Source organism: Manacus candei, unplaced genomic scaffold (genome assembly GCF_025592945.1).
Source record: "Manacus candei isolate 608988 ecotype Guabito, Panama unplaced genomic scaffold, ASM2559294v1 h1tg000054l, whole genome shotgun sequence".
NCBI classification, from domain to species: Eukaryota; Metazoa; Chordata; class Aves; order Passeriformes; family Pipridae; genus Manacus; species Manacus candei.
In genome coordinates, this window is record NW_026138102.1 from 927,509 (window position 1) to 940,252 (window position 12,744).

Genomic DNA, 12,744 nt, shown 5'->3' on the forward strand with positions numbered 1-12,744 from the left:
TTCAGACTGGACATTAGGAAAAAGTTCTTCACAGAGAGGGCTGTCAGTCACTGGAACAGGTTCCTCAGGAAAGTGGTCACAGCACCAAGCCCTAGTTGGACTCAATGATCCTTACAGGTCCCTTCCAACTTGAGATATTCTATGATTCCACAGCTCCTCTACATCTCAAGCAACGAGGGCAATGGATCTGCCCGGAGCACTTTCAGCAGCAGCACCAAAAACACACCTATGCCAAAGAATAATACACCACAGCCCTGGGTACCACCTATTACCAAAGGACCTCTGCAGGAAAAGCCCTGGAACTGCCACTGAATATTAGACTAACTCAAAAGCCTGGTTTGCATGGACACAATGCTGTGAAGATTTGACAATCTTGTTTCAGGATAACTGGTACACAATTACTGACTTCATCTTAACATTGTTTAGTAGCCTGGACACCAGAAGAACACAGTCCATAAAGCAGAATTTGGTGCAGACCCACTGGACCCAAACACAGATCCTAAGCATGTCACCCCAAAACACACCCATATGGCCACCATCAGCTGCACCACCAGTAGTTCTGCAGAACCTTTTAACCAGATTGTTGTAATTTAACTGGGGAAAGAAAGTCAAACTTCAGTAAGATATCAATTCTTTATCATACTAAAAACACACACACACAAAAAAAGGAGTCCATACTTACTATCACCTCCTATTCGTAAAACCCATCACACAGAATCTGCTATAAAGACATGAGTTTAACAGTGCAGAACACAAGTTTCACATAACACTTAAAACTGCTGTAAGACAGACTCAGTCCAAAAAACTATCATATTTCAAGCAACAGCTGTGCATTAAGTACTCACATTATATGCACATGGGCACTGCTCTCCCCCTCCCCACTTCACTTTGACTGTGCTCCAAATCCTTTCTCAAACTCACCGCTTTCATCTCGTCTTTCCAAAACTGAGCTGGACTCAGCAACCCACAAGGTCTTGCCTTGTTTTAGTCCTTCTAACAACGTCAAGAGTAAGGTATTAAAGGAAATGTGCTTTATGTACATTTATTTTCACAACTTGCTGCAGCCCTCACCCTTTCTGTACTTCCACTCTCTGATCTCTTCCTCGGTATAATGTGACCAATGTTCCTGCTCCCACTTGAGAATACTGGGGTTCAGTAGCTATTTCAACAGAGGTAACAAAGGTTTTTGAAAGAAAGAACTTCAATGCAACCCCCATTCACGTCAAAAAAGCCACACAGATAAATATGTTATAGAACTCCAAAATTTGTTTCCTAGGAAGGGAAGCTCTGCTTAACACTCTCTTCAGAGTGTTAAACTGTGGAAGAGTTTAAAGGTTTTGTTTGCCTTTAAGAGAAGAGAAAGCTGATTCAGTCGTAAAATGAAGCCAACGATACACACTCCTGTCTTGAAGAATTCCCTCTCCTCCTCTGATGAAAGGAGAGAAAGGCATAAAACTGGCTGTTGAAAGCCCTGGAACAGCGTGAGAGGAGCAGTTCTGCCATCACACAAAGGAACTCCCCCCTTCTGCTGAGGCTGAATAAGCAGGGGTTTGTAGCCTGTGACACAACTAAACTTCTGCTTCACTTAAACCCACAATTACTCATCTGTGCTGCACACCATCTTCTTCCAAAGGGGCCTAATCTTCTGAGGAAATTCACCTGGTTGTTTAATAAAGTCACGTAGGCAACAAATTTCCATCAACAAGAGAATAAAATCCAGAATCCTAAAGCTCAGTTTCTTATATAAATGAAACACTGACATGAACTCGAGGCAGGAAATGGAACAGAGGTGTATTCCATGTTATACCCCACTCCTTCTTTTGACTCCATTCTTTGACTAAGTTTTACAGAGGTTCTGACTGATATTTTTGTTTCCATCCACAACCCAAGACATACAAGTACTAAATCTAACATTCACAAAGTGTTCAAAAAGAGACCATGCCAGAATAATTGCAAACATGCATATACTTCCCCCCCCCCTATTTCTCCTATAAACTTTAATCCTTAAACTGTATCATCAAAATACATGGGTAAAATAAAAAGAATATTATTCACTTATGAAAATGGATTGATTTTTCCTGATAACCACTGATTAATTAATATGTCTAAAACATTCTCTGTACATAAGCACTAAGGAATGCAATAACACTGAAATCCTCCTCCCTGAAGGAGATCCACCCCTGTCACCAGTCAAAATCCCACAATTTACAAAGAACTAAACAAGAAGTCCATGTAAATCTGAAATTATTATCCCAATAATGAAGAGTTAATATCCAGTCTGATTAGGTGTTTTTATAACTGATTAAAGAGACTTTAACACAAATTACAACAAAGAGGCTTCCCTTTGCCTCCACACCACATAGGGGTTTTCTTAAATGATGTTTAGTTCCCCAGACCACAGCAAACAGCTTACAGAAGTTCATACACATTGCACAGATTCTTAGCTTTACCTTTTAGCTCCTTGAAAACTCAGATGCAGCACTGTTAGTTTCAGTAGCTTCTACCCCTAATTTTTTTTTTAACATAGTGATTAAAAAGCTATCAGCTCCATCCATTTACTCTTTCATAAGGATCATCTCAAATGCAGGCTGCTTCACTGGTACTGGTTGCCAGCAGCAGCTGGACCAGGTACAGCCAGCCATGATTACCACATTTTGTCTCCATACACATTTCCACTAAAGATTACTTAACTCTGTTTCCCAATCTCAGTAGTGACTTACTCCTTCCGTGACAAAATGCCAAGAAACAAACCTTAAGTCTGACTTACTTTAAAAGAGATTAATTTGAGTTATGATTAAGAGGAAGCATAATCATCAAAACATCAAAATACAAATTATCATATTCAAGAGTGAAAGACTGTCAGAGAAAGAAAGTATAGAGTAACCAGAAGTTCCTATTATTCTAAAAACAAAGCTCAGTTTCTTAATATTTAATAATATATAGTCATTCTTATTTCTTTGGTAATTACCAAAAGGAATAAGACAAGTCATCCTAAGGTCACTTTATTAACTTGCTTACACAGTTTACAATTCTTGCATGTTTTCTGCTATGAAATTTGTAAGCACATGGCAAAATGGCAACTAATTGTTCTAATATCAGTAACCAGTTCATAATTCTGTTTTCCAAGCCACATCCAGGTAACATCTGCATGTACTGAAGAACATGACAGTTTCACGTACAGAAAAGTTCTTCTCTCCGTGACCTTTACAGCCTTCCACAAGAAGGAAAACAAGCTACTTTGACTACAGTAAATTCACATCAAAGCTGCACAATCTCAGGCAAAACCTGCCAAGATAACAGATAGGATGTGGTTGCACGAGCTCCGAGAAAACTCTCAGTTGCTGGGGATACTGTCAGCCACCTTCTGATTATCACCATCAACCTGGAAATAACAACCCCACATTCTCTACCTGTTCACATCACTAAAATCAGTGGATAGGACTTCAGGTCACCTTGTCAAGCTGCCCCTCCTGACGCAGGAATAAACAGCAGGAATAAACAGCATTCCCTTCCTGACAGATGTCCAATTTCTTCTTAAAGACTGTCAGGGACCAGTCCCTTCTCTAATCTACAATGGTTTATTATTCTTAGCATTAGAGGTCTTGCTCCCTAAGTAAAATAACCCAAGTCTTCAGTCCTATTATTTAAATCAACTAATTCTCATTTTAGTCCCCTTAATCTTTTATCTTCTTCATCCTTGTAGTAGCCTAATGCATGTGAATAACTTAAAGACTACAAAGAGATAAGAAGTTAACATCTTAATTTGTTCAATTCTTGGGTGTCATATTCTCAGGCATCTTCTGCTACTAAAAGTATCCAAAAGAGGAAAACCCTTCCTCAATGTCCAGTGCCCCAAACTCACAGAATTCTTACTAAATCCTACCAGTACTGAATTCAGCAGAACAACTACCTAAAGTATTTACCCCCTTGCTACACCACAGCAGAGTACTTCTTTTTCTGCACCAGCAGAACAAGGTTAACCACAAACTGAGCACCCATCAATGAATAACCTGCACACCCCAATCTACTCAGCTCTTGTACAACTTCAAAGGCATGTTTTGAGCAGACATTTGAACAACAAAATTCAAAACGCACTAAACAGTAGGAGCAGAGGCTGCAGAGCTGAACAAGTACAGAAAACAGCCAGCTTTGTGATTTATACAAACTGAAGTGGAAATGACAAGATAATTAATAAACCAATTGAAATCTAGAAGCCTCTAGGATACAGTGCTTAAGCCTGGAATAGAAAATGAGAGCTGATAAAAATTCAGAATTACTTCTTTAGCCATTAATTAACAGCGTTCCCATAATGGAGCTGTTAACACCAGAGTAAGAACTGAAAGTGTAATTTGTAACATTTGCAAAGAGCTTCACTGAGAGTGAGAGACCAGCACATGTCGGCAGTATGTGAGGGTTGGCAGTGGAAAACGAGTCAAAAATGTAACAATATTAAATAGTGTTCAATACGATTAAAAATGGAATTTAAACGATTAAAACCCTCCAATTTGTGGTTTATTACCTGGGACTTACATTTTTCTGTACATGTTATCAATCAGCCTTTTTTCCTTCCCTACCTGTAAAATAAAATACCTTTTATTTAGCAAATGCAGTTCTGAGTGAGGCATCATGAGCACAATGACCACTTGGATTAACTGCAGTGGCCATGCCAAGGTTCATTCCAAGCAGTGAGATGGCACCTTAAATTATCAACTCAGATCCAACATCATGGTTTCTACTTCTCCTTGTGATGGGCACTTGAAACCCCTTCCCAGAAAGCGCTTCAGAACTGACATGTGTTTCTGTGCCAGGGTTCACTGTCCTTATTTTAAAGGGGAATAAAAACCTGCACAGCAGCTGAATTAGTTCTGCCATCAAAAGGAACAGGAGAAGCCACAGAAGAAATAGAAACAAAATTCTTGTCTCAACTTCCGATATTGTGGTTGTATCAGTGTTTCCCATCTCTCTGCACCACTGGTTGACAAAAGCAGTGCTATCAGGCATGAAAGGTCCTGGGCAGTGGCAAAAATACAAGAATACCTCCAACAAGTCCTGGAACTTGCAGAGGGAAAGGGGGAAGGAAGGGAGGTAAGGGCTGATAGAAGATTAAAGCATGAAGTTCATCTCTTCACACAAAGTTAGTTCCAACAGCTGTTGGAAGGTACCTGTTACACATTACTTTTGTGTGCTACTGTCTAGACTGTAAAATCCATTGTGAACCTCTGCCTTTAAACAGTTTCCACTACAGAAAAGCATCAGTAAAACAGCAAAGAGGATAAAGGAGGAGACTGTTAAAACCTGAGGTACACACAGGCATAAAAGAACCACAAGAGCATTCAGCCACCAGCAAAAGGAATTTCTGCTTGAAAAGTGTATTAGAAACAGCAGGGGGAAAAAAACTGGTAAACAACTTGGTTGGTTAACCAAAAATAAAAAGGAACTGTACTCTTTTAAACACTAACTTTATTTTTCTTCTTTCTGTATTAACCTTTACTTGAAAAAAGTGAGCAATAAAAATTCCAGTGTTCTAAACCAGAACACAGACAATTTTCCCCTCAAAGGACAGGAAGATTAGAACTGCCTAGTTCAAAAAAATGGAAATCAAGAAGAGATACCTATGTGCAAATAAGAAAATGGTGGTAGATTTTATGTTTTCGTGGTATCTTTCATAGAAAAAGAATTTAAGAGATTGCCTAAAATCAGTAAGAGGAAATTCTCTTTTGAAGATCACAGAATTTCTCAATCTCAAAGCTACAGAGTATTACTGAGAACAAACTTGCCTCAGCATTCACACTGAACATAAAACCTACAAAAGACAGGATGAAACAGGTATTGATTGATGTAAATCTCCACCACTGGGTGTAATTCAGACATTGGGATTTATAAGTCTCTCACTAGTACCTTCAATAGCAGTAATGTTGAAGGCACTGCTAGGAAATTATTTATCAAATGCTGATGGAGTAGAAACCTTTCTGGCTACTGTACATCCCATGGACTGTATCAGTAAACACTCCATGCAGTGTTAAAGGCCTGGGAAAAGAAGTAGGTACCTGCATTCAGAGCTGCAAAATGTATCATTTAACTCATTCTGAGCTGCTCCTAAACTAGACTTCTGGTACCCCCCTGCAACCCCATTATTTGCAGCAAGAAAACAGGAAAGACCAGCAGCTCCTCCTTCCCTTATTAAGGAAAAAAAAAAAAAAATCATTTGCTGCTTCGAATCCTTCCCAGGAACTTCAGTGGGACTAAAGGAAAAGTTATCTCTGCCTTCCAAAGACACTTTAGAGGCTCAGATGGTTTGCTCCCTCTGCCCTCCCCCAAATCAAAATAAAACAAAAGCAGGAATTGCACATTTTCATGTGTGGATAAACAATGCAAGGCCCGGGGTTGGCAGCAGGAAGCAGGAGCAGCTCAGAGTCAGCAGAGCCCTCTGACCTCCTCCTCACTGCCCCAGCTCTGGGAACAGCCTCGGTCACTTCTACCTCTGCAAAGGCAACAAGTGCCCCATGCAAGGACTCCTGACATACACACTGGCTAAATGCTTCCAGATTTATTGTTCAGTGTACCTGGAACAACAGCATTGGCACAGAATATATCATGTGTCACTGCTGTCTGCAGGACACTGATGCCCACATTTTGTTTATAGGTTTTTGGGACAAAGGAAGGAAATTAGTCCAGGGTCTCAGAACAAGTTAAATTATGGTTCCATGGGCAGGGAAAGGGTCAAGATTAATCTTAAGGATTAACTCTAAACTGACCTATATTACATTCTATCAAGTTGGAACCCTGCAGCAAAAAAGAAACTGAGTTGAGTGTTTGTCAGGTCCCCTTCCCAGAGGGAAGCAATAGGAAGCTAACAAAGGCTACTTAAACGTCTTCCTTATGCCCCTTCTGCACTGAACACCACAAAAAAGGGCAGAGGAACAGTGCAGAGAGAGAGAAGGCAGGGAAAAAAGTCTTGAAGTTACAGGGGACAAAGGAAATCCAGTCCAGGAGAGTTTTACCAGCTCAGCCATGGACTGCTGCAGAGCTGAAGAAAATTTAAATGCACCCAAAATTCACATTAATGCAAGTGAGTCAGATGTTCTCTAACAAAGCCTGTTGTCTTCAGCATTTGTTATTTACTTCTTCCACTCTGATTTTCACTTGACAGAAGTTGCATTCAAACCTTTTAAATCAGATTTCAGAAACTATTCTCCAATTTCATCCTAACTGACAAACCACTGACACCATCACTGATCTGCATCTCCACATTTCATCTGGCACCTTCAGAGCCACAGAGCATCAGTTTCTGTGGTTCTCCTGCCACCTCTGACATGCTGAAAGGTGTATGAACTGCTAAAATTTGCAAGGGGATATTTGGAAAGCTCCCACACACCTGGGTAATCACAGCTGTCTCTCTTGTGTCTGCTTTAAATACAAATCCAGAAAAATCAGATCAAGCCAGCTGGAGGTTTTTGTGCTTTTGGTTTTGTGATTTAGGTTTTTTTTTTTAAATAAAAGACCTAACACTCAGAAGTCTGCCCAAACACAAGACTTGCATCCCAGCACCAGGAACACTTAATGCTGAACAAACAGCAAACACCTATCTTAGGAAGCCAACAAGTGGATAGAACACAAGTTACAAAGAAATGGGATAGGGAAAATAAAAATTGAAGCCTACAACCCCAAATCTGCAGGTTTTAAAGCCGTTCAGTCCTGAAATAGCCACTTTCTTCAATAGCTTTTCTGATTAGCCATTAACTATTGCCTCAAGATGGAGAGCAGGACATGAGTAACGAGAGCTTTCAGAAAGATCTACTTGATCATCTCCACAGAAGTTCTTCCTCTCCTACACCAGAAAAACCTATTTAAAACCAGAGAGTTACCTGGAGAGTTATCAGGTTTTCCACTTAATTCCCCTTTCTTTCAGCTTCATGTTTTTGTAACGCACACAATAAACCACACTCATGGAATACTGTGGTAGAACACACTGGATTTCCAAGGCTCCTAAGTGGACTCACTTGAAATTGCTAACAATTTACAAACTCTAATCTTCCATTAATTTGCATTCAGTTCTGGGGGCTTTTTTTTTTTCATTTAGAATAAAAAAGACAGTTTTTAATACACAACTATCCTGCAGAAGTTACTATTCAAGGAGACAAGAATCACTTTAGCTCAGGTGCTAAATAAATGCATTCAAAACTGACTTTTAGAGTGTTCCTGTACCATTTCTGCTCTTATTCAATACAAGAGCTCAAAGTCATACAGTAAGGGTTTGTTTGTTGCAGTTTTTAAAATCCTGACCTCTAATTAAAACCTTCCCAAGAAATTAAGTCAGTATGTCCATGTTTTCAATGGTACTTGAAACTTCAGAATTGCACTAACACAAGATAAGAGGAAACACACATTTAGTCTGAAAACCACATCTGATGGAACTAAATGTCAGTCAAACTTCACTGACAGCTCTCCCAAATGAGGACTCAGAAGCTTTCTGGTAAGAAGTAAATAAATGCCATGTTTTCACTGCTACCATCCCAGAGTGGACACAAGGAAACAGATACGGAAGATGAATTCTAGCACAAGAGTGTCCTTTGTAATTACCTTCAGCCCATTTACTAAAATTTATCCAGAATATGAAAACACACTTTTTGCAATAATCTGCATCAAATGTAAAGGTACAAATGTTCAATTTAAGACAAAAAAATATGCAAGACTATTCATGTCATGTGGTTTTATATAGATTTAACAGCAAAATTACAACTTATTAATAGTTACCAGCATTCTTCAAAACTGCACTTTGAGAAGACAGAAAGTTCTCTCTCTCATAGTGAAAAGAAGATATAAAATGAATGGGAATAGCCTGTACCATTACTATGAATGTTATATCAAAATAAAGAACATATTGCTACACACAGCAATGCCTACCAGGGGAAGAAAAATATGATCATTTTGTTATCCAAATGGCAAGAAATAAAACTTATTGATTCTTGAGTTACCCTCTTACTGAAAAAAAACCCTACCACATTTATAGATGCATTTAAAAAAGAACTGCCAAAGCCACCTCTTTTACTACTTAAGCTCTAAAAAGCACTCCTGCTTTTCTCTCCTATCATCCCCCAAAATATTAGCTCGGTGGAGCTCACAAAACCAAGGTCCCCCATTCATTAGTCATCACGTGGTAAACCATTGTATTAGCAAAAATAAGCCCTTTCCACAACACATAACATATTTTGGAGCAAAGTCACATCACCAGATACCCAGAAGTTGAAACCATTTTTAACGCTATTTCAGCAAATTACACATTCAAGACACAAGAGTGCTATTCTAAGAATATTCCTTTCTGGATGAAGTATTCCAATACACTACTAGTTGACTGCTGTGTCACTACATATACTTAGTACCTTTAATAATACCCAAGGCTGAGGCCAAATAAAGCTTAGAGCTTTTGACAAATAAGCACTATGTCATTTTCCTTTCATGTGTACATTTTAACCTTCCTGAAAAATAAAAGGTCAACCAACACAAACATCAATCCCAGCCATGTTCTACAAAAACTACATTTAAGACATAACAGCACAAAAGACAAATTAATTTCAGGACTCTTTTCTCTTGTTGAATTGCCTGTAGAGTTTACAGTCCAGTTTAGTCTCCTCCTTCTTTGGGTTTTTTTTTGTTTGTTCTGTTAACAGGACACCTGATTTTAGGTCCATTAAATTTACTGCATGGGGTGATTTCAAAGGTACACACACACACATTCTGTACAGAATCTCAGCCACAAAACTTGATTTAAGAACTCTAAGGGCTGTGGTCGTCATCCCAAATCACACCACATAAGCAAAGGTGTTCCAACAAAGACTGGAGGTAGCATAACAACCTGATTTCAGGGGGTAACAAAAGAGGGGTCAGGTGGAAAAAGGAAGTGGTGGAATTTTGGACAACATCAGTGAGATAACAAACTGTTCCAAATAAACAATATAACTTCTAATATTTCTGTCCCCAATCCAGTTGTGCTCTTGACCTTACCCAGATTTAACAGAACCAGAGACGACAAAGGCAGATTAGCTTTGAGGAATGTGGGACTTTCCCAATTAATACAGTGCAAATAAAAGAAATATACCAAACAACCAAATGCCGAAGGAGTGTGAATTTTAAAGGGACACTGCAATATCATTTCACTTTTAAGCTAACATTTACATTAAATAATTCAATATGAATCCCCAAGTGTTTCTCCTTTCAACTGAACTTTTTATTCAGCGCATTTACTACAGCACAGTACCTTACCCCAATGAAATTGCCAAAAACTGAGCTGCAGGCTGATGCTACTCCAGTGCCAGGGCCTGCAGGATACACTCAGCACTGGAATAGGATTGACTGCAAGCCAGCTAACACAGAAACGATACAGGGAACAGCGCTTCAGCCAGCAAACAACAAAAAAAGAACGGGAAATCAAAGAGAAAAGACTCTCCCTTGTTCCAAAAAAGCATCATCTGAGTACAGGAGGTCTGGGAAGAGAATGGATGTGAGAACTGGCAATGTACAGCACATGCTTCAGAATTAGTCGCGGGGATTTGGAGGAGAACGATTCCCTGTTACAGCTGCAGGAGTGCAGTTCTCACTGTACTCCAAAAATCAGGTTTACAACCGGATAAAGAAAAAATATCAGATTTCTCCAAGAAGTGCAAAGGCTCCTCCATCTGACCCAACTTCTGTGGCACCAGCGAGTCGCCCAAAATCCACGCTGAGGAAGCACTTGCTCCCCTTCCCCGCTCCAGATGCCGGAGGCTGTGCCCGGCTTAAGGGTTGGGGACCAAAGCACTGACCCCGATTCCCTTCGGATCACACCGTCCCAGCGACAGCAGTAAGAGAGCAAACCAAAAATAAACCCCCAAAAACCCCACACACCTAAAAAAAAAATAAACCAACCCCCCAAAAGAAGGAACCTCAACCACTTCCCCTGCGCTCCCACCGCGGCTCCGAGCGGCAGCCGCGGATTTACGCGCCCGCCTGGGGAGGGGAAGGGGCAAGCCCGGCACAGCCCGGCTCCGGCAGCGAGGGGACACCTCCTCCTCCTCCTCCCTTCCCTTTCCCTTTGTTTACTTTGCGGACCGTCCCGCTCCACCTCGCCGCCTCCCGACACATCCGGTGGGACCGGCCGGGAATGCGGGGCGGGCAGGGCGGAGGGGGCGGCCGGGTCCCCCCCGGGAGGGGGACGGGGCAGGCGGGGCACCACTGACCTCTCCCCGCAGCCTCCTCCTCTCCCATCCCCTTCCCAGCCTGCCCTTCCCGGGCAGGGAAGCGGCTCTGCCCGGAGACCCCCCAGCCCACCCTCCTGCGCCCCGGTGTCCGCGGCGGCCCCTCCCCGGGGACACGGGAACGGGCGGCACCGGGGACAACCTTCCCTTCCCTGCGGAGCCGCCGCCGCTCCACGAGCCCGGGTGGGTGGAGGGGGAGACAAGGAAGGAACCGCCGCTGCCCCCGCCGCGCCCCCTCCCCGCGATGTAAAACCGGGGCCGCTCCGCCCGCCCCCTCCCCGGGCAGCCCCCGCCGCCCGCACTCACCGCGCTGCGGGCACGGCCGCCTCCGGGGCCGCGGCCAGGAGGAGAAGCAGCGGAGGAGGAGCAGGACGAGAAGGCTCCGAAGGGTCTGCGCGAGCAGTGCCGCCTCCCTCCCTCTTTCCCTCCCTCCCTCCTTCCCTGTCTCCCCGCCCTCCCGGCGCGCTGCACCATGGGATGCGCCGCTGCCCCCCACAACATGGCCGCGGGGGGGTCACGGTGCTGCCCCTCAGGAACCGGGGCGGGGGAGGGTGAGATGTCCCGTCCCCCGCCGGCCTCATGGCTCTGCTCTCACGCACTCCCTCCCTCCCTCCTTCCTTGCTTCCCCGAGGCAGCGCGGATCCTGGCGGGATCTGGCCAATTCGCTCGGGAAGAGGCGAAGTTTAACCCCTTGTCCTCGCTCAGTGGCACCAGCTGGCACAGTTGTTCTCTTGTTCCTAAGCTGGGATGTTCCAATTGTGGAGTTTCCCTCGTTGGAAATATTCCAGAACTGTCTGGATGCAATCCTGTTACATGTGCTGTGGCATGACCCTGTTGGAGCAGAAAGGTTGGATCTGCTGTGGTCCCTTCCAACCTGCCCCATTCCGTGATTCTGTAACTTCAGACTTAGGTTGCTGAATATACTCGATGACCGATGAGCACTCAAACTTTGTGTTCCTATTTAAGTAAATTTTCCTTGAAAGAAAATATCACAGAATCACAGAATGTATCAGGTTGGAAGAGACCACAGTGGGTCTGACCTCCCTGCTCCAGCAGGGTCATCCTGGAGCACATGGCACAGGATTGTGTCCAGACAGTTCTGGAATATCTCCAGTCAGGGAGACTCCACACCTTCTGTGGGCAACCTGTTCAGTGCTTGGTCACTGCACAGTAAAGAAGTTCTTCCCAATATTCAGGTGGAACTTCCTGGGCATGAGTTTCTGCCCGTTGCCTTTTGTCCCATTGCTGGGCACTCCCAAGCACAGCCTGATCCATCCTCTGCCCCCTCCCTGCAGACACTGATAGACATGGATGAGGTCCCCTCTCACTGTCTCTTCCCAGGACTGAACAGGCCCACACCCTCAGCCTTTCCCTGTAAGAGAGATGCTCCAGTGCTTTAATCATATTTAGTTGCCCTCTACTGGACTTGCTCCAGGAGCTCCATGTCTCTCTTGTACAGAGGAGCCCAGAACCGGACACAGCACTCCAGATGAAATGTGGGGGTTGTCCTCTT

General features: G+C 43.0%; 1 protein-coding gene across 1 annotated transcript in view; it reads right to left on the reverse strand.

Moving 5' to 3' along the window:
• PTK2 (protein tyrosine kinase 2) overlaps positions 1-11,680 on the reverse strand; it is a 190,770-nt gene extending 179,090 nt beyond the window's left edge. The window contains exon 1 of the mRNA XM_051802056.1: positions 11,538-11,680. The gene's annotated coding sequence lies outside the window, so the exon portion shown is untranslated. The remainder of the gene's footprint in view (positions 1-11,537) is intronic.
• Positions 11,681-12,744: the final 1,064 nt, after the last annotated feature.